Source organism: Loxodonta africana, chromosome 23 (genome assembly GCF_030014295.1).
Source record: "Loxodonta africana isolate mLoxAfr1 chromosome 23, mLoxAfr1.hap2, whole genome shotgun sequence".
NCBI lineage: Eukaryota > Metazoa > Chordata > Mammalia > Proboscidea > Elephantidae > Loxodonta > Loxodonta africana.
Window position 1 is genome coordinate 21,218,935 of NC_087364.1, and position 21,438 is coordinate 21,240,372.

At 44.0% G+C, this 21,438-nt stretch overlaps 1 non-coding gene across 1 annotated transcript; it reads left to right on the plus strand.

The window, feature by feature from the left end:
• The first annotated feature begins 7,122 nt into the window (after positions 1–7,122).
• On the plus strand, positions 7,123–7,193 carry TRNAE-UUC (transfer RNA glutamic acid (anticodon UUC)). The gene has a single exon. It is a non-coding gene; the product is annotated as a tRNA-Glu (tRNA).
• The last annotated feature ends 14,245 nt before the right edge of the window (positions 7,194–21,438 follow it).

A 21,438-nucleotide genomic window follows, 5' to 3' on the forward strand; every position in this document is an offset into this window, starting at 1 on the left:
TCCTATAGGGTCACTATGAGTCGGAATCGACTCAACGGCACTGGGTTTGGTTTGGTTTTTGGCTATCTAGTGTTGCTGTAACACAGATACCACAAGTGGGTGGCTTTAAATAACAGAAATTTATTTTCTCAGAGTTCGGGAGGCTAGAAGTTCGAATTCGGGGAACCAGCTCTAGGGGAGGGCTCTCTCTGTCAGCTCTGGGGGAAGATTCTTGTCTCTTTCAGCTTCTGTAGCCCTGGTGTGTGTGTTCCTTGGTTCCTTGGCAATCCCCACGTAGCTTCTATCTTTCCCCATTTGTGCTTTATTGTCTTTGTGTCTCGGCTGCTCCTTATAGCTGAGAAGTGATTAGATTTAGGGCACATCCTACACTAATGTGGCCTCTTTAATGTAACAAAGGACACCCTATTCCCAAAGGGGATTACATCCACAGGCGTAGCGGTTAGGCTTCCAACCCATGTTTTGGGGGGACACAATTAAATCCATTGCACCTTTGTTACATGGCTTCTAGAACATTTGAAATTACATATGCAGTTCACGTTATATTTCTCTTGGGCAATGTGGGTCTACAGCATTTGGTGGAATAGCAGCTATGTTGAGGAAGCATAACGAGACCAGCGAGGACTGCTCAGCTGTGCAGGCTCATGGTGTTACAGGCTTATTTCTCTGGGTGCTGAGGAAGTGAGTTGCTTATGTCACACAGCAGCCACCAAAGTCTGAATAGGTAAGGAACTCAGAAGATCTAGCCCAGGGCCCCGGGAGCTCTGTGGGGCTCTTCAGCCAGAAAGATCACTACTCTACAGACTTTCCCTTGGTTGGCTAGCAGAACATGGGTCTCTGCTTCAGTCATGTCTAGTGAGTGCCACGTGGGAGAAGGGGGAGAAATCCTTGGAGACCTGGAGCCCCCATAACCCCCCTCCTGTTGTCTGCAGTCCCTGCACCCCTCTCATGAGCAAGATCATGTACACAAGCACCATGACACAGAACATGCCCCTGGCTACTCTGCTCTGCCTTTGAGAGGGAGTCCTTCCCACCTAAGTTTTCCTATTGAACATAGGCAGAGTAGGCTCTATGAAAGCCAAATCCTTCTTACAGTGCAGTCACAGAAGCTCAAAGCCCTGAGAAGTGTGCCTCGGTGCTTGGGTGGAGGACTCTACTATCTCAGGATGAGTGAGCCCAGGATCCCGAGGATGGAGGGAGCTGATGTGGGCAGTTAGAAGTGTGCTATACCAGGGAGAAGGCTGGGCCAATGGGGAACATTTGTCTTGGAGAGAATTGAGAACACAAGTCTGGTAAGTAGACAAGCTCACGTTCAAGAGACAATCTAAGATGTTGGCTTCCTAGAACCAAGTTCTGAAAAATCACAGAACTGATGATGATTCAAGGAAACGTCATTCGGATCCTTCGTGTACTTGCACGTGTGGATTTCTGCTTCAAAAGGAACTAGAACTTGGGAACAATTAATCTAATCTGAGTCCACCTTCCCCTTGATGAAGCTGTGTTGTTCTGGAATGAGGTCTCAGTTGCTATTTCCACATGGTAGCATATTTAGAATCAAACCCATTGACTCAAGGAAAAAAAAAAATCCTCCAAAGCCTTAAATAACAATTATCTCACCTGCTACATTAGTTTAAATAAATATAGCTCACCCCCAACAGCAGATTGCCTGTTAGTACATACGTTTAATTTTATTTCTGGGAGGGAAAAAAAAAAAAAGACTAAAGTACTCCAAAGCCATAAACAACGTGACGCACAAAATTAGACAACCCTAATGAAATGAAATAGGTGACAGGAAAATTACATCACAGAAGGAGAGGCTTCTAAAACCTGAATCAGTAACACACTAAGGTGTGAAAAATTGTATTCTTTTCCTGGTGCTGCCTTTAGCCAACTAGTTTGGCTCCATAGTCCCTGCTCCTAACCCTCACCTTACACTGACATTGGGAAGAGAGATTCATCAAACAAACACATCAGTCCAACAAGTAATATAAGACAGAGGGAGGCATGGGCAATAATAGAAGTAAAAGCAGAGTGCTTAGGGAGTCTAAAGCCAAGAGAAGGGCTACCCAGGGGTGGAGGGGATAATGGTAGAGGTAGGCATGGTAGTATTGTCGGTAACGGTGAACATTATTCAGCCAGGCATTGTGCTAGACACTTTTCATGTATTGGTTATCTCTTTTAATCCTCACACTAACCTTGAGAATAGGCACTTTTATTATTCCCATTTTAGCTACATGGTAATTGAAGCTGCCCAGTGGATTGCCTCTCTCAGTTCGTCATTCGTTGGCAACATGTTGATGGCGCGAAACTGGCTGCAGTGGGAACATTGTTGTGGTTGTTGCAGACTGTCGGATCAATTCTGACTTATAGGACTCATAGCAACCCCATGTGACAGAGTAGAACTGCCTCATAGGGTTTTCTAGGTTGTAATCTTTACTGGAGCAGATCACCAGGCCTTTCTCCCACACAGTTGCTGGTGGGTTGGAACCATCAACCTTTCGGTTAGCAGCCGAGTGCTCAACCGTTGCACCACCAGGGCTCCTTAGGGGTGTTAGCACCACAGAAATTGGCAAATGCTACAAATCAGGATTCTTTCAATTTTCAATATTTATTTAAGATGGGGTTGTTCAACACTGACCAGCATAGCTGGGAGGGTAACTTGCCCAGAGTCCCCCAGTAAGCAAGCAGTGGCTGGCTCCAGAATTGGCACTTTATGAAGGAAATGGCATTTGTGCCAAGCTCATTTGAATCAAAAACTAATAGCCTTACAGAAGCAGGGGGACAACTTGTTAAATACCTGCTCTTCTGAAATAGGAATGAGGACTCAGCTGGAGCAGGTAAAGAGCACCAAGAAGCCTCCACCCTCCATTCTCCCCCTCTCCCCCACTCTCCCTCGCCCAAGTTCTATCAGGTAGAGAGCCAATTAGGCAAGAAAAACCTGTTTTCAGACAGGAGCAGCCTTAGGGAAGCACAAGTTATAGATGAATTACTCTAATTTCATGCCCTTTACTTACCTGGGCTCAGCCAACAGGAGCTAGAGAGCCAGGTGGGCTGGAGGCTAAGTGAGGGCAGGTCCAGGGGAGGTGCCCACCTGGGGACTTGGGGCAGCCAAGGTCACTTGCAGACTCGGGGGAGGGGAGGCCATGGAAGGGCAGTGAGTGAAAAGGGAGGCCAGAGGATACCAGGGTGCCACTCCTGGACCTGTGGGCTTGCTGAGGGCCCCGGTCCCTGATGACACCTGGCACTTGTGAGCATCTCACCTAAGTCCTTACAAACACTCAGACACAGGGACATTTACAAGGCAATCTGAAGCACCACTGACACCCTGTGGAAGGCATCTGAACTTCTCCATAAATTAGCTTCCAGAAGAGACCAGATCTCAGCTAATGATAACAAGCATAACATAGTATAATAAGACAATATCTAGCTCTCGTATGACCCTATATTGTCTTCTAATTTAGATTCATCAGTGTTCACAACCACCCTATGAAGTAGACATCATTCTCACCACCTTACAGATGAGGAAACCGAGGCTTAGCAACGGGAAGTTATCTGCCCAAGGCCACATGTTCAGGGCAGGGCAGAGGAGTGGCTAGAGCTCGGGTCCTCTGACTCCAAGTTTAGCGCTCGTCACTTTATAGCATGCTGCCTGCACAGTCCCTGATCCCATCATGCTGGCAACATGGATCACTGCCTTGATCCCTACCTTAGGACCTGTGCTAAGTGACAGGATGGGCGGAACACACAGACACACTCACATACACATATGCACACAGTCACATACACACGTGCACATACACATATACACATATACACCCTCAGACACACTCCACACATTCATGGCTTGAACTTTTGCTGGGCTTGGTTGAACCCTCCTCTCTGAGTGGTTCAGTAGCCTGAACCCTGCTCTCCGGGGTGCCTCTGAGCTAAGCCCCCAGCAGCCTGCTCTCTCCTCCTCCCTAGCAAACCTGAATGCCTTCCATGTGTGGCTCAGAGCAGCCCATTTGCAACAGAGATGCATGCTGACACTCTTTGTACACCTTCTTCACCTTCTGGATGAGGCGCCTGCCTAGACCCTGCTCAGCTCTCAGAGGCTGTGGGGGTAAAAGGCTGCCTTTAGGGAAGATGGATGCCTCCCCAGTGCTCCCATCAGCCTCATAGTAGCCCTCATCTTCTTCCCTAGAAGGAAGGGGGATGGTTGTCCCAAACTCACTGTACTCACTCACCAAATCCCTTATTCAATGCAAGATTTATAGTTCTCTGTGTGTGCCCTGCTCACAGTGTCCCTCATGCCTAGCATAATGCTGGGCACATAGTAGGCATTTAATAGATATTTGTGGAAGGAAGGAGGAAAGGAAGGTAGGAAGAAGGAAGGTTATAAAACAGCTATGCTTACTATATTTACTTACTGTATTTAGGAAGGAAACACTGGTGGTGTAGTGGTTAAGAGCTACAGCTGCTAACCAAAAGATCAGCAGTTTGAATCCACCAAGTGCTCCTTGGAAACCCTATGGGGCAGCTCTATTCTGTCTTGTAGGGTCGCTATGAGTCAGAATTGACTTGATGGCAATGAGTTTAGTTTTTTGTAGCTTTATATTTAGGAAAATAAAAGAAGCTTAAATAAATATCTGCCAATTACTATTAAAAATAAAATAGCATATTTTTTAAAAGAAGCAAATAGAACAACTAGAAATAAAAGAAAAAGGTACGACAAATTAAAAGCCTCAGTGGACAGGTTTAACAGCATAGTAGACACAGCAGAAGAGAGAACTAGTAAATTGGGGGGAGGAGGGGTGGGAAACAGTGCCATCAAATCAGTTCCAACTCACGGCAGCTCCACGCATTATCAAGTAGAGTTGAATAAATGATATGTAATACAGCACAGAGGAAAAACATTGAAAATATAAGAGAGACAAAGAAACATGGAGAATAAATGAGATAGTCTAATCTATATTTAATTAAAAAAAAATTTTTTATATTTAATTGAATTCCAGAAGGTGAAGAGAGAGAGAGAATGGGGAAGAAATAATAACTGAATTTTTCTATATTAATAAATATCGAGAGATTTAAGAATGCAACAAGTCTTAAGTAGAATAAATTTTTAAAACTAGGCCCAGGAATACAATGAAACTGTGAAACACAAAAGGACAAAGATAAAAATCCTTACAACTGTGATAGAAAAATAGGTACGTCCAAAAAAAAAAAAAAAAAACAGTGACAATTAACTGATTTCTCAACTGCCAACAATAGAAGCCAAAACACAATGGAATCACTTACTGAATGTGCTGGAAAAATTACCTTCTGACCTAGAATTTTCTACTCTGCAAAAATGTATTTCAAGCATGAGAGTAAAATATAAATAGTTTCAGGTCCAATCAGGATTCAAAACCCATGCAAGGTATTTTACCACAAAGAATTTATTATAAGTTATAATTAACTATGTGTAAAGAATTGTTTACCAAGTAATTGAAAAAGCAAAAAAGTATCATAAAAGTAGTGACTGCAGGAAGCACTCGGAGAACAAGTTAGAATTTTAATAATTCCAATTACTTAGAAGTTGGAGGAGGGATGTCATGGAACAAACAAACCCCTGAGGAGGGGGCTGCTTGGTTAGCATTGGCACCTTTATGTTTGGAGAAGGCCCCATGGGCCTCGGACCCTGACTTGGGAGGAGAAGGTGCTGGCCCACTCGTGCTGGTGACTCTGGAAGGAGGCTTTAAGACTGTTTTTGCAGGTGTTGGAAAAACCGCATACTGAACTCAATTCTGGAATGAACTGCTGTTGGGATGCTGCTAACTAGAACAGGAAGAAGAGTAAGTAGCAGTCTTATCTCCCTTTTCTAAGGACCATTGTGCCAGTTATGAAGTTATTGTCTCTCAGCTCGATATACATCCTTCCTTGCCCTGTTTTGTGATACTGGAGCTAGACACGGTGGTTGAAGGAATCTTAAGCTTCATCACAAAAGGGCAATGAAGTGATACTTTAAGGCACTAGTGACAAGAAGACATTTTCTTTCCAGATTCTGGCCATCCATTGTTGTTGTTGGGAGGGTGGACTGCTGCAACCCGTACGATTCTGACCTGGATGACCTTATCAGAAGTTGGGCCCAAAGCATTCCTTGATAATGGAATAATGCTGGCAACTCAGTCTTGCTCTCTTCCAATTTCTTCTCCTTATTGGGGAAACTCCCTTCCTGTTCTGGGTACACAGTCAACTCTCTGTGCTTGGAGTCTGCTTGCGTATCACATGGCACCTGGACAACCCCGTTTCTATATCTCTTCCTAGTGGGGAGGGAATGGCATCTTCACCTGCAACACAAAAGGGGTGCGTGCAGAGCACTAACCCTGCGTTGGCTGCGGAATGAGACCCACTGGCCGTGGAGGATTGATGCCCACTGTTAAAGCTGACCTTGCTCTATCTCTTCTCTATGTGAGTAAAGCATTGTCCCAACCAGTGCCGGTGTGAGCTGTGTCTTCCTTGGCGACCTCAGACCTTGGCTTGACAATTAATCAGCACGGGAGCTGAGTGGACACACAGACTAGCTATAGCCATGCCCTCAGGCCATACTCTCCCCACTGGCAGCTGTTCCCAAGAAGCTCCCACAGTCAAGCCCTTCCACAGGAGCTTCTTCTACACCCTCATGCCATGCATTCTCCACAAGCAGCTGCTCTCGTATAGGTCTGATTCACCCACTCCCGTCAGCCTACATCCTCTGGCAGCGGTGGGGCACTCTAGCACTGGCCCATCCATACTCTAGAGCAAGAGTAGGATGCTTCTGAGGATCAAACCCACCTCTCCCACACACTCCAGCAATGTCTGGTCACTTCTACAGATCCGCTCCAACTTCCCCACATCTTTCTGGAATCATGGTGAGCTTCTTGCACAGACTAGCACCTACCCACACTATCTGGCAAGTTACTTTGCCACTGGCAGCCTGCATGTTTCTGTGAACGAGTCTCAGCCTCGTTGAAGGGAGGGTCCCTCTCCTAGTCCTTAGTCTTTATTGTCCACCCTTCCTCAGCCTAGAGGTAGAAGCTGCTCTTTTGTACCTACTATTTCCAAACTCCTTGGAGTCCCATGTACCCCTGTTAGTAATTAACCACTGTGTACTGTTCTACTTGTAAGGCATTGGTGGTTTGGTTGTAGAATTCTCACCTTTCATGTGAGAGACCTGGGTTCAATTCCCAGCCAGTGCATCTCACGTACAGCCACCACCTGTCTGTCAGTGGAGGCTTGCATGTTGCTATGATGCTGAACAGGCTCCAGGGGAGCTTCTGGAATGAGATGGACTAGGAAAAAGGCCTGGTGATCTACTTCTGCATACCAGTCAGTCAATGTCCCGTGGATAACACGTGTTTGATCCCCAAATGATTATGGGAATGGTGCAGGACCCAACAACACCCCATTCCATTGTGCATGGGGCTGCCTTGAGTTGGGGGCTGGCTTGATGGCAGTTAACAACAACAGTAACTGTTCTAGTTAACAATTCTTTATATTCAAAATTCCCTGTTTAAATAACTAATTTCTGTCCCCTGATTGGACCCTGACCGGCAGAGCCCCTTACTGGCCAAACAAGGAGTCAGCTGGCAAATGCAGGAATGCAGAGCCCAAAGCAGAATGCAGAAGGGAGTCTTTGGAACTAAGAAACAGTACCTTAGTAGCTGGCTCAGAGGGTGGAAGGGAGGGATTTTCAGATGTATAGAATGAAGAGTTTGCCATCAACAGGTTCTCACTTAAAAAAAAAAATTCTAAAAAAAAAATGTACTTCAAGGGAAAAAAAAAGAAAATTATCCCAGATGAAAAGTCTGAAACATAAAAAGAAACAATGAGCAAAGGTAATGGTAAATAGGGAATAAATCCAAAAGAACAGTGATTGCATGAAATAGTACTGCCTTGTGAGGTTAAATACACAACACACACACACATACACAAACCATGTAAGCCAGAAGGGGGTAAAGGAGGTGTTTTTGTTGTTGTGCGCTCTTGAGTTGATTTTCGACTCTTAGTGACCCCATGTGACAGAGTAGAACTGGCCCATAGGATTTTCTGGGCTGTGATCTTTACGGGAGCAGATCACTAGGTCATTCTCCCATGGAGCCGTTGGATGGGTTTGAACTACCAGCCTTTCAGGTAGCAACTGAGTGCTTAACTGTTGCACCACCAGGCCCTTGTATTGTCCAGGAGGGGTGTAAGGTAGGGCTGACTCCCAGCCTATATGTACTTGCCCATCACCCCAAGTGGACCGGCCTGTGTGTGTGGCTATTCCATGTTTTCATGTGTGCCATAAAACATTTTCATATTACCCCTGGGGGAATTATTGTTTAACTTTAGACTTTGACAAATTAAGTTTTCATATTGTAATTTTTAGAGGAATGATTAAAAATATAGAAAAAGTACATAAGTTTCTAACTTGTCGAAGGAAAAATTGAGATGATTAAAAAAAAACATCAAAAGAAGGCAAGAAAGGAAGAAAAAAGAAAGAAAGAAGAGACAGGACAAAGAGAAAGGATAATCTTATCTGTTAGCTCTAAACCTACATATGTAAGAAGTTATATCAAACTTATTTTTTCCAATTAAAACAGAGAAATCAAGGAAGAGAAAAAAATCAAATATTTGCTGTTAGCAAGAGACTTACCTAAAACACGAGGATACAGAAAGTTGAAAGTAAAAGGATAGAAAAAGATACACCAAAAAGATGTTAATCAAAAGAAAGCTAGTGGAGCATTACTAATATTAGACAAAATTGGTTTAAGGCAAAAAAAAAATTTAGAAGATTACTTCACAACAATAGTTCATTTACAAGAAATGTAAACTTTTGGTTAAAAGAACAGACTCCAGAGTCAGCCCACCTGTTCAGATCCCAGCTCAGCCACTTCAGATGTGTGTAATCTTCAGCAAGTTACTTAATCTATTTTTCAGTTTCCTCACATCTAAAATGGGGGTAATAATAGTATTTACTCCTTTCAGTGATTGTGAGGATAACCAAATAAGCATACGTTTAAGGCAATTTGAACAATGCCTAACAGACAGTAGGCATTACCTAAATAAAAAAAATAGAGCATGAAATAAAAAGCCGTAATAACATTGTGTCCTAATATGTGAAGGAAAGGATGACAGACTGAAAAAAAGGCATAAATAATCATCCAAATTCTTACTGGGCTATTTTCAATACATCCTTCTCAGGCATTTAAAAAAAAACAATAAGAATCTAGAAGAGTTGACAATCAAAGAAAACTTAAACCAAAGGGCAGATACAAAACATTGCATCCAACAATGTCATATGCATTGTTTTTCAAAACTGGCCATATACTGGGTCATAAGTAAATCTCATCAAATTTCATACAGGGCGTGTATGAAATCATTCGAAGCATGTTCTAGGAATACAATGCAGTAAAGCTAGAAATCAGAACAAAAAAATAATAAAATTCTCAAGCGGCCATCTAAGATGCATCAATTGGTCTCAACCCACCTGGATCAAAGGAGAATGAAGATCACCAAGGTCACACGATAACTATGAGCCCAAGAGACAGAAAGGGCCACATGAACCAGAGACTTACATCATCCTGAGACCAGAAGAACTAGATGGTGCCCAGCCACAACCGATGACTGCCCTGACAGGGAGCACAACAGAGAACCCCTGAAGGAGCAGGAGATCAGTGGGATACAGACACCAAATTCTCATAAAAAGACCAGACTTAATGGTCTGACTGAGACTAGAGGAATCCCGGCGGTCATGGTCCCCAAACCTTCTGTTGGCCCAGGACAGGAACCATCCCCGAAGACAACTCATCAGACATGGAAGGGACTGGACAATGGGTAGGAGAGAGATGCTGATGAAGAGTGAGCTATTTGTATCAGGTGGACATTTGAGACTGTGTTGGCATCTCCTGTCTGGAGGGGAGCTAGGAGGGTAGAGACGGTTAGAAACTGGCAAAATTGTCATGAAAGGAGAGATTGGAAGGGCTGACTCATTAGGGGGAGATTAAGTGGGAGTATGGAGTAAGGTGCATATAAGCTTTTATGTGACAGACTGACTTGGTGTATAAACGTTCACTTAAAGCTCAATAGAAAATTATTTTAAAAAAAAGGTATTAAGAGGGTATTATGAACAACTTTTTGCCAAAATTTAGAAGACACAGCCAAATTTCTAGAAAACTATGCCTTATTAAAAGTAATTCAAGGAGAAATTGTATATGTGGAGAAAGTTGGCACAAGTTGCATATATGCAAGTGTATCTGTAAGGTTATGTTGCAGTTACTTCATAAAGCTGTATAACAAATCAGGGTGATTCTTAGGTATACATCTATATTTTAACAAGACCCCCAGGTAATTCTTATGTATAAATCTACATTTTAATAAGATCCCAGGGTGATTCTCACGTACACCTTGGGATCTTGTTAAAATGTAGATTCTGATTCAGTATATCTGAGGTGGAAATGGAAATTCTCAGCAGGGGTCAAACCAAACAAACTGTAGTTAACAAATTACCCCAAATCTTAGTGGCCTAAAATGATGGCAGCATTTATTCTGCTCACAATCAGCAATTTAGGCAGGCAGAGTTCGGTAAGGATAGATCATCTCTGCCTTACCTGGCATCATCTCAGGTGGCTCGAAGGCTGGAGGCTGGAATCACGTCTGGCAAGTGACACTTGCTGTTGGCCGAGACCTTCAATGGGGCCAGAACATGTACACGTGGCCTCTCCATGTGGCTTGGGCTTCCTTACAACATGGCAGCTGCATTCCAGAAGCAGTGGTTCTAAGAGAGAGAGCCAGGCCAAAGCCTCATTGCCTTTGATGACCTAGTCTTGGATGTCAGTGTCAATTCAGCTGCATTCTATTTAGTCACAAAATACCACTCAGGCTAAAGGGGATGGAAAATCGAATCCACATTGTGATGGAAGCAAGATTCTGGAAGAGCAATTGAGTCCAGAAATATTGTTGCCATTTTTGGAAAATGCAACTTACCTAAGGTACATATCTAGAAATGAAATTGCTGCCTCATGGGTATGTACAGTGCTAACATTGAAAGATATTTGCTATATTGCCCTTCAGGGAAGCTGTACCAGTTCACAGTGCCAACAGTAATGCGTGAGAAATATATATATGTCTAATGAAGGAATGACAGAACGACTGATTGAAAGAATGAGTGAGTGAGTGAATGAGTTGAATGAACGAACTGTGATTTGGTTTCAGAGAAAACAATCATCTGGCCACTGGAGGGCAGCATCTTCCCGTGGAAGCACAGTAAAGAGCTCTCTGAAGGGGTTTGTTGGCCCCTCAGTTACTCAAGCTTAAGGAGGAGGTGGAGGTCAGAGCCCCTCACACAGGTCCCCTGTACTGTACCTAAATTGGATGCCCTGACAGACTGGAAGACGGAGGCCAGGAATCACAGCTTCCAATTCCTTTCTCATTTCCCAGCTCTGGAGCCGCCGTCCTTACGTAAAAACAACCAGCACCAAGGCCCAGAACTCAGCACTGACCTGGCCTCCTGCGTGGCCTCCTTCAAAGGTAGATTTCTACTTGGTTTTATTGTATTATTTTGTAATGATATTTTATTCTTTTTAGTGAAAGTTGAAACAGCAAATTAGGTTCCCAGTTGACAATTTCTGTACAAATTATTCAGCGACATTAGTTACATTTAACTCATTGTGCCCACATTCTCTTTAATTGCGTTCTGGTTGTTCTGTTTTCCAGTGTTCTAGTTTCCCTGCCCCCTCACTGTCTCATCTTTGCTTTAGAGGAATTGTTGACACTTTGGCCTCATATAGATGGTTTTTTAATAGAACCTCGTACACCTGGGTAATATCTTTACTTATGTGCCAATCTGCTATTTTGCTAAAAGGTGATCTCAGGGGATACCTGCGGTTCAAGGATTATAGAGTATTTTAGGGCAGTAGTCTCGGAGAGTCCTCTAGTCTCAACTGGTGCAGTACGTCTAGACCTTTTTTTTTTTAAGAATTTGAGTTCTGTTCCCACATTTTTCTCCTGATCTGTCAGGGTCTGTCTATTGTGGCCCTGATCAGAATGGTCACTAGTGATAGCGGTAGCTGGGCACCAACTAGTTCTTCTAGTCTCAGGGTAATTGTGAATTGCAAGAGTAGAAACAGCTTGATTTTGTTCACTTTGAGAAATATATAATCCACTCTTTCAAGTTGTTTTCCAACTCAGGCCATTTCACTTTGGGCCCACAATGTGTTTTTGCGGTTCATGAATTCATTTTCTCCAGCCCCCTTTTCTCCTTTCTCTACTTGCAGGTGGACACGGCTTCAATCACCAACTCTCTCGCTGCTGCTCTGTTGCTTGTTTCTTCTGCCCTTGCAATGACTCAGTTTGAAGTCAGCAGTGTAGGACTTGTGTTTAATTCCTGCCATGATCCTAAAGGGTTCTAAGGTTTAGATTTATAAACTGAAGAAATATGCACAATATAATGGATATACTGGCTGGGTCTAGTAAAGAGATCATAAAATCCAAATGTGAGGTGTACAAGAAGCAAGGATCTTTTTATATGCTGGCAAGCATAGGACTAGGGTGACTTATGGTCATTGACCAAAGACATTGGTGCTAATAAGACTTAATTAGACTATGAAATAAGCAGACCTAACATTACTTAATGGTTTCACTTAAAATGATCTGATAAGGTTTTCGTATTTAACTGCTGAGCCAAGAGCAATTCTATATCAGTTTTGCTTTGCTTATTCCTCCAGTGAAAAGCCAGAGACAGAAGATGACTGTGATAATTACATCAATGCGGATTGAATCCAGATTCCTACTGATAGCTTCTCCGTGCCATTTATGCCAGCACAGGCTTCGCTTTGTTTATGCTTCCAACTGATAGCACGCAATTTATAGACAGGCTTCAGTAGGTTCAAGGTTCTGAGTGATGACTCAAAACTGATGGGGATGTAATTATCAACTTAAACTAATAGAAACAAATGCACAGTTTCAATTGTTTATTTTCCCATTATTACCAAACTCGATCTATGACTTCTTGACCGTGGCTTGTACATCTATTATACAAATATGATCAAAAGTAACATTTTTGGATTACTGAATGAGGGTGAATGAGGCAGAAATTCACTTCAGGAAATGTCAGGAGACATGAGTGGTATATGCCGGGGTGCACTATGCCAGAACTTTTCACATAATTTCATCATTTCCATGTGTTATATGTGTGTACTCATATTTGCAAAAAATGCGGGTATATATTTTACCATATTAAAATTAATTTTTAAAAAAGTCTTTGCAGTGCCTGGCACAAGAGGGCCCTCAGCAGCAGCTCTGACCACCCTGGCCCTTCTCCCACCTGATGGCTCACAGCCCAACTCCTGATTCCAAACAAGTCACTTCTGCAGGTGGAATGTGCCCTCTGAGATGTGGCCTTGCATGTCCAGGAGAGCACACTTACAGTGGAGGGGGGTCAGTTGGGATGCAGCACCCTTGCCCAAGGACAGAGGCTCTGTGGTCAACAAGCCCAGGGAGCCTCAGGCCTCCCGCCAGCAACTGCATGGTCGTATGGTCCTCTGGAGCCCATGTGCCGGCCCTCGGCAACACCCTGAGAATGCAGTGATTACTACAACATCACCTAGTCCCTCAGGGCAGCATTCTGAGGGTCAGAACTGAGCATCCTCGCCAACTGGGGACTAATCACGAAATCATTCTCTGTCTCTGTTCAGCGGGATCCTCCAGCCCAGTCTCCTGTGTGGGTGGCTTTGGCCTCCTTCCCTCCCTGCAGCCCAGCGCTGCCCCTGCTGTACCTGCCAACGCCTCTCAGGGCTCCATAGTTAATTCCCACTTTTTTTTTTTATGCTGAATACGGGGGCACTGGTGGTTCAGTGGTAGAACTCTCACTTTCCATGCGGGAGACCCGGGTTCGATTCCCGACCAACGCATCTCATGTGCAGCCACCATCCGTCAGTGGAGGCTTGCATGCTGTTGTGATGATGAACAGATTTCAGCAAACCTTCCGGACTAAGACGGATTAGGAGGAAAGGCCTGGAGAGCTACTTCCGCAAAGCAGCCAGTGAAAACCCTATGGAACACCATGGTCTCATCTCCTTGTGCCTGGGGTCGCCAAGAGTCAGGAGCGACCCCCCAGCAGCTAACAAACATGTGGAACACAGGAAGCTCCGCCTCCTGCCCTCACTATTCCTACTGGGAGACATCTATGCTAACCTACTTTCAAAATCGCCTTCCTCCAGCGGCCTCAAAACAGCCCGAGTCGCTCCTCCTTTCAGTGAACGCGGCCAGGCTGAGTCCAAAGGGCCTAACTGGGGCAGGCAGGCTTGTTCCAGCCCCCGGCCACATTGGCTCCCGTGACCTCCTTCAACCCCAGAGACCACCAAGTGGGACACACCTCGGGTCTTTTCAGAGAGGTGGAGGGCTCGCCAGGTTTTTTTTTTTTTCTTAAGGTCAGATAACCATCTACTAGGTGTGGGACAGGCCCATTTAAAGTCCATTAACCAAATGAGGAAGAACTGTCCTGGGGGGCCCATAAGAGCCGGCCTCGGCAGGTATATTGGGAGCACCTGCACAGGACAGCCCCTGAGGCTCTCTGACTGCCCTCCTCAGCTCCACACACTGAAGACACTGTGAGAGCAACCCTTCCTTCTCCACTTTTCTGCCAAGTGTCACAGACCACAGCCAGTAGGAAACAAAGCATCTTTGTAAAATGCATGACCCAAAGAACATCAGTGAAGTACTTGGCTTCCTTTAATGGCGTCTTTGATGCTGCCTGTCCCAATGGGGGCCTAGGGTTAGAGTTCCTGCCACTGTTATTTATTGCCTCGTACATCTCTGCTGTCTGGAGGAGGGACGTGCTAACAGCTGGTATGGGAGGACAGCTTTAGGCAAACAGACCTGGGGAGAAGTCAGGGCAAAAGGAAAGAGGCGGGGGGCGGAAGGGAGGGAGGGACAAGGAAGGAACTTCTAATCTGTCTGTGAGAGAAGCTGGGGGAAACCGTATCTGATTTGCCTCATCCCCTGCCTGGCCCACAGCAGTCCCTACTTCTGCTACAAAGGACCCCACAGTGGTAGAAAGAGCAGAGAGTAACATTAACATCACCAGCCATTAACATCACTTAGTTTCCTAGTACTGCCTATACCACCAGTGGGTCCCTTTAAAGAACAGAAATCTATTTCCTCTGAGTTCAATAGGCTCTTGTATGCCCTGGAGTTGATTCTGACTCATAGCGACCCCACAGAGTACAGCAGAACTGCCCCATTGGGTTTCCAAGGCTGTGATCTTTACAAGAGTAGGTCACCAGCTCTTTTCTCCTGCAGAGCCACTGGGTGGGTTGGAACCATCAAACTTTTGGTTAGCAGCCAAACTCTTAACCATTGCACCACTAGGGCTCAAATCAGAATTTAGGGCATGGCTCTAAGGAAGAGTCCTTCCTTGACAATTTCAGCTTCTAGTAGCTGCCAGTAACCCTTGTAGATGCATCTATCTCTGTCCCGTCTTCCTTTTACCCCCCCCGTGTTTATTCTGCTCTTTTTATAACTCAGAAGTGATTAGACTTAGGACCCATCTCCTCTGGAATGACTTCATTAACATAACAAGGAAAACTCTTATTTCCAAATGGGGTCATATTTATAGGTACCGGGTCCAGGATTTTAATATGTATTTTCAATACGTATTGTGTCACAATCCATCACCATGAACGTCATTCCGGACCATGAAATATGAATGTCGGCCCAGTGACAGGCATCAGTGGGCACAGCCCACAGGCATAACTCAGGCCTTGACATTTCCTTACCAGGTTTGGAGGATGACAGTTTTGCAAGTTTTCAAATTATCTGTTCTGTGACCACAAAATCTCCCATGGGATTTGTGCAGCTGAGACCTGTTGGTATAAAAAAATGAGAATTTTGGGAGGGCAATCAGCAGGCAGGAAGAGCTGCTGTAAAAGTAGAACCCGCAGGGTGGGGCCACCGAGTGTGAAAATAAGGCTAACAGCTCTGCACCCCTGCACCTGGGGCCCAAAGACTACAGGGCCCGGTCATTCCTCAGCCCCCACACCTGCCACCAAGGAGGCATGACAGTGACTGACAGCCACAGACTGGGGTGGGGCCTGTGACCTCAGCATCAAGTTCACGAGGTGCTGTAGGCCGGCTGACCAGTAGCTGGATCATCATCAGTGGCATCTGTGGGCTCCTATCAACCATGTCAGCCAAGTATTGTGAGTGGAACAGGTTCTTACACTTTGGTTGCCCTAAGAATCACTCCAGGGTGCTGGGTAAACTATGGATTCCAGAGTCCCATGCTTGCTCAATGTTCTCATTCAGTGGCTTTGGGACAGGTCTCAGAATCTGCATTAAAAAAAAATTTTTTTTAATTATGTTTTTGGTGAAGCAAAACACAGCACTTTGGGTTCCCATTCAACAATTTCTACACAAGTTATTCAGTGATATTGGTTACATTCTTCCCAATGCATGAACATCCTCATTGTTTCCATTCTGGTTGTTCCATTCCCATTAATCTAGTTTCCTTGTCTCCTTACATTCTCATCTTTGTTTCAAAGTAATTGTTGACTGTTTGGTCTCATATAGGTGATTTTTTTTTTTTTTAAGGAGCACAGTAGTTACTGAAGATTATCTTAGGGCAATAATCTAGGGGAGCCCTCCAGTCTCAACCAGTCCAGTAGGTGTGTTTTTTAGAAATTTGAAATTCTGTTCCACATTTTTCTCCCATTCTATCCGCATCCATATATGGTGGCCCTGATTAGAACCATTGGTAGTGGTAGCCGGGCACCACCTAGTTCTTCTGGTCTCAGGGTAGAAAAGGCTGTGTGGTTCATGTAGATGATTTGTCCTGTAGACTAGCTTTTTCTCTGAGTCTTTGGTTTCCTTCTTTCTCTTTTGCTCCAGACAAGTAAAGACCAATAGTCATATCTTAGATGGCAGCTTTCAAGCTTTTAAGACCCCAGACACTACTCACCAAGCTAGGATGTAGAACATAACTCTATGAACTATATTATGCCAACTGACTGAGATGTTCCACGAGACTATTGTCCTAATCCTTTAAACCCAGAAATCCAATCCCATGAGGTGTTTGGTAATGTCTAAGAAGTATCCATAACTGTGCATACCCATAAAAGTCACATACATGCAAATACACACACACACACACACACACACACACTCTTACCCATACATATACACATACCTATACACATATATGGAGCCCTGGTGGCACAGTGGTTAAGAGCTCAGGTGCTAACCAAAAGGTTGGCAGTTTGAATCCACCAACTGCCTCTTGAAAACCTTTTGGAGCAGTTCTACTCTGTCCTATAGGGTTGCTATGAGTTGAGATTAACTCCACGGCAATGGGTTTGTTTTGTTTTTGTTTTGGTATACACATATATAAGCAGCAGCAGTTACAATGCTCAGCAGCTAACCAAAACGTCAGCGGTTCAAACCCACCAGCTGCTCTGTGGGAGAAAGAGGTGGCAGTCTGCTTCCGTAAAGATTTACAGCCTTGGAAACTCTTAAGGGGGCAGTTCTACTCTGTCCCATAGGGTCGCTATGAGTTGGAATCAAATCGACAGCAGTGGATACCTGCACACGTATTTTTTAGTTGATTTTGTTGTTCACATTTTACATGCTATAGCGGTTACCAGTGGGTCCTTTGTTTTGTGGACTTTTTAGTGACATCATTTACCTTCATGGAGCTCATTTGGTGTTACTTTTCCCATCACCAAAAATAACAAGTGCCAACAATCTAGAGTGAATTCCCCTCCCCCGCCCCCGTAACCACTAATGAACATTAGTTTCTGTGTATTTACTTGTTCGTGTCATTTCATAAAAGTGAGAACATACTTTCTTTTTTGTGATTGACTTATTTCGTTCAACATAATGTTCTCCAGGTTCATTCATGTTCCAAGGTGTTTTGGGAACTCATTTTCCAGAATCTGCATTTTAACGTGCATCTCAGGTAATTCTTAGGTGGGCGGTGTGGGACCAGAGGCATAGTGAGGGGGGTCGGGGGTCATTTGTCTGCAGGCACAAACCCAAGGGGTCACCAGATGATGCTGGCCGGCTAATCACAGCCCCCCGCCAATGAATTGGGGAGTGTGAACTTAGAGATTGACCCTGGGTGCTCATTACCCTCACTAAGCTTCTGTGTGCGACCCATTCTTGGAGAAGACTCAGATCCTGAGGCACTGAAAGGGATTTCTTACCTGACTCTTTCTCTGGTACCCAAGGGTATCTCAGCTACGACAGTTTTTTTTTTTTTTTTTAAATTTTTATTGTGCTTTAAGTGAAAGTTTACAAATCAAGTCAGTCTCTCATACAAAAATTTATATACACCTTGCGAGTCGGACTCGACGGCAGTGGGTATATGCTCCTAGTTGCTCTCCCCCTAATGAGACAGCACACTCCTTCTCTCTACTATTTTTGTGTCCATTCGGCCAGCTTCTGACCCTCTCTGCTCTCTCATCTCCCCTCCAGACAGGAGATGCCAACAGTCTCATGTGTCTACTTGATCCAAGAAGCTCATTCTTCACCGGCTATCATTTTCTATCCCATAGTCCAGTCCAATCCCTGTCTGAAGAGTTGGCTTTGGGAATGGTTCCTGTCTTGGGCTAACAGAAGGTCTGGGGACCATGACCCCCAGGGTCCTTCTAGTCTCAGTCAGACCATTAAGCCTGGTCTTTGTACAAGAATTTGAGGTCTGCATCCCACTGCTCCCTCAGGGGTTCTCTGTTGTGTTCCCTGTCAGGGCAGTCATTGGTTGTAGCCAGTCACCATCTAGCTCTTCTGGTCTCAGGCAGATGTAGTCTCTGATTTATGTGGCCCTTTCTGTCTCTTGGGCTCATAATTACCTTGTGTCCTTGGTGTTTTTCATATTGCTTTGCTACAGGTAGGTTGAGACCCATTGAAGCATTTAAGACTCCAGATGCCACTCTCCAAAGTGGGATGCAGAATGTTTTCTTAATAGATTTTATTATGCCAATTGACTTAGATGACACCTAAAACCATGGTTCTCAAACCCCCGCCCCTGCTGCTGGCCTTCGAAGTGTTCAGTTTATTCAGGAAACTTCTTTGCTTTTAGTTTGGTCCAGTTGTGCTGACCTCTCCTGTATTGTGTGTTGTCTTTCCCTTCACCTAAATTAATTCTTATCTACTAATTAGTGAAAACCCCTCTGCCTCCCTCCCTGCCTTGTAATCATCAAAGAATATTTTCTTCTCTGTTTAAAACTATTTCTCTAGTTATTGTAATAGTGGTCTTACACAATATTTGTCCTTTTGCAGCTGACTAACTTCACTCAGCATAATGCCTTCCAGATTTCTCCATGCTATGAAATGTTTCATGGATTCATCAGTGTTCTTTAGCGATGTGTAGTATCCATTTTGTGAATATACCATAATTTATCCATTCATCCATTGATGAGCACCATGGTTGCTTCCATCTTTTTTGCTATTGTAAACAGTGCTGCAATGAAGATGGGTGTGCAGATATCTGTTCGTGTAAAGGCTCTTAATTCTCTAGGATGTATTTCAAGGAGTTGGATTGCTGGATTGTATGCTAATTCTATTTCTAGTTTTTTAAGGAAGAGCCAAATCGATTTCCAAAGTGGTTGTACCATTTTACATTCCCACCAGCAGTGTATGTGTTCCAGTCTCTCCACAACCTCTCCAACATTTATTATTTTGTGTTTTTTGGATTAATGCCAGCCTTGTACAACAGCTTCTTAACAGGCTCACTCCTCCATTAGCTTCTTTTGGCTTCTGCACTGCCAAACTGACCTCAAACCCAGTGTGGTAGGGTCTGGCTGGGCTGGAAATAGAAGCCCTAGGGAAAGAAAAGAGGAAGGAGCCACTCACTGGCCGTTGGAGTACAAGAAGGCTCGCTGCCCCTTTGAAGGGGATGGGGTGGGGCACACTAGAGCCAGGCCACTGCCGGGATGGTGACCAACAGTGATATGGGGAGCCACCCAGAAACGGGGGGCAGAAGGGACACAGGGCTGCTGGAGCCAAAGCCACACAGTGACCAAGTGCAAATGGAGACATGGCAGGGTGCCCCGCAGTAGGGCTCCTGAGGACAGTGGGCGCTCTCCTTCCCGGGTGCTTGGACGAGAGAACAGGTTTTAACCTTCACTGTTGATCGAGGCATGGTGACTCACTGGGCTCCTCCTGCCCTAGGCCTTCACACACATGCTGTTGAAACTCTTTAATTTGAAAATCAAATGCATGCCTAGATCCCTAAAATATTAAAAGATGTTTCAAAGGAACTGAAAGTTGACACCCCAACTTAATTGTCTAGATTTTGAAGTCTTGATTTCAAAAGTGTAGATGGTACACTCCAAGCCCCTGTCACATACACACACTTGAAGCAGCATCTTGTAACTAAACGCTAAGTTACATCCACATTCTTAGGACACGTAAGCTATGTGCTCTCAAAGTGCTTCACTTCTATTCAAACTGGTTTTAGGCCAGAGCAGCTGACGCACATCTGGGAAGACTAAATGCATTTAGATGTCACTTCACAGTAAGGACTGCTTGGGAGGTTTTTAAGTTACGCTCCAATGGCACATTTGCTTAGTTTTTCTTCATGGTAAATCACCTACCAATTCACCACCTCTAACTAATAACAGCCCTATATTTGAAGCTAACTACGCAAATAACGAGTGCTCTTCGCGAACGCTGTGTAGGATTTGGAAAGATGATATAAGGGAATACGATAGACAACTGTATGCCAATAAAATCGGTAACTCAGATGGAATGGATACAATTCTTACAAATACAACTTGCCAAAACTGACACAATATAAAATAAAAAATCTAATAGCCTTATATCTATTTAAAAACAATTGAAACTGTTATCCAAAATCTTCCTAAAAAGGGAACCAGACCACCTTTCAGCAAAATAACAAACTGGCATACAAAATAAAGGATATTACCTGTGAGCATGGCGCTCTGCTAAAAGAACCACGTGTATGAGACTAACAGGTCAACAGTTACTCTGAAGCAAAGACAAGAAAATAAGGGGGCAGGGAAACTATAGCACTGGAAACGGAACACCAGAATGCAATTAAAGAGAATGTTGACTAATGTCATTGAAAATTTGTGTAGAAATTGTCATACGGAAACCTAATTTTTTGTTGTGTAAACTTTCACCAAAAACACAATATTATTTAAAAAAAAAAAAAAAAAAAGAATGAAACAGAACCGGGGGACCAGATGCTTTCATTGGGGGATTCTATCAAACATTTAAAGAAGAAACAATACCAATCTTAAACAGACTCTTTCAAAAAATAAAGGGGACACTTCCATCTGCCTGACCTGGGTACAAACGTGATATTTCAAAATGAAAAGTACATGACCAAAATTACTCATGAACACAAGTGAAAAATCCTTAAAAATACTGCAAATCAAATTAAGCAATATATAAAAGGAATAATGCCATCATGCCTACGCAAGGTTGGCTTGAAATTAAAAA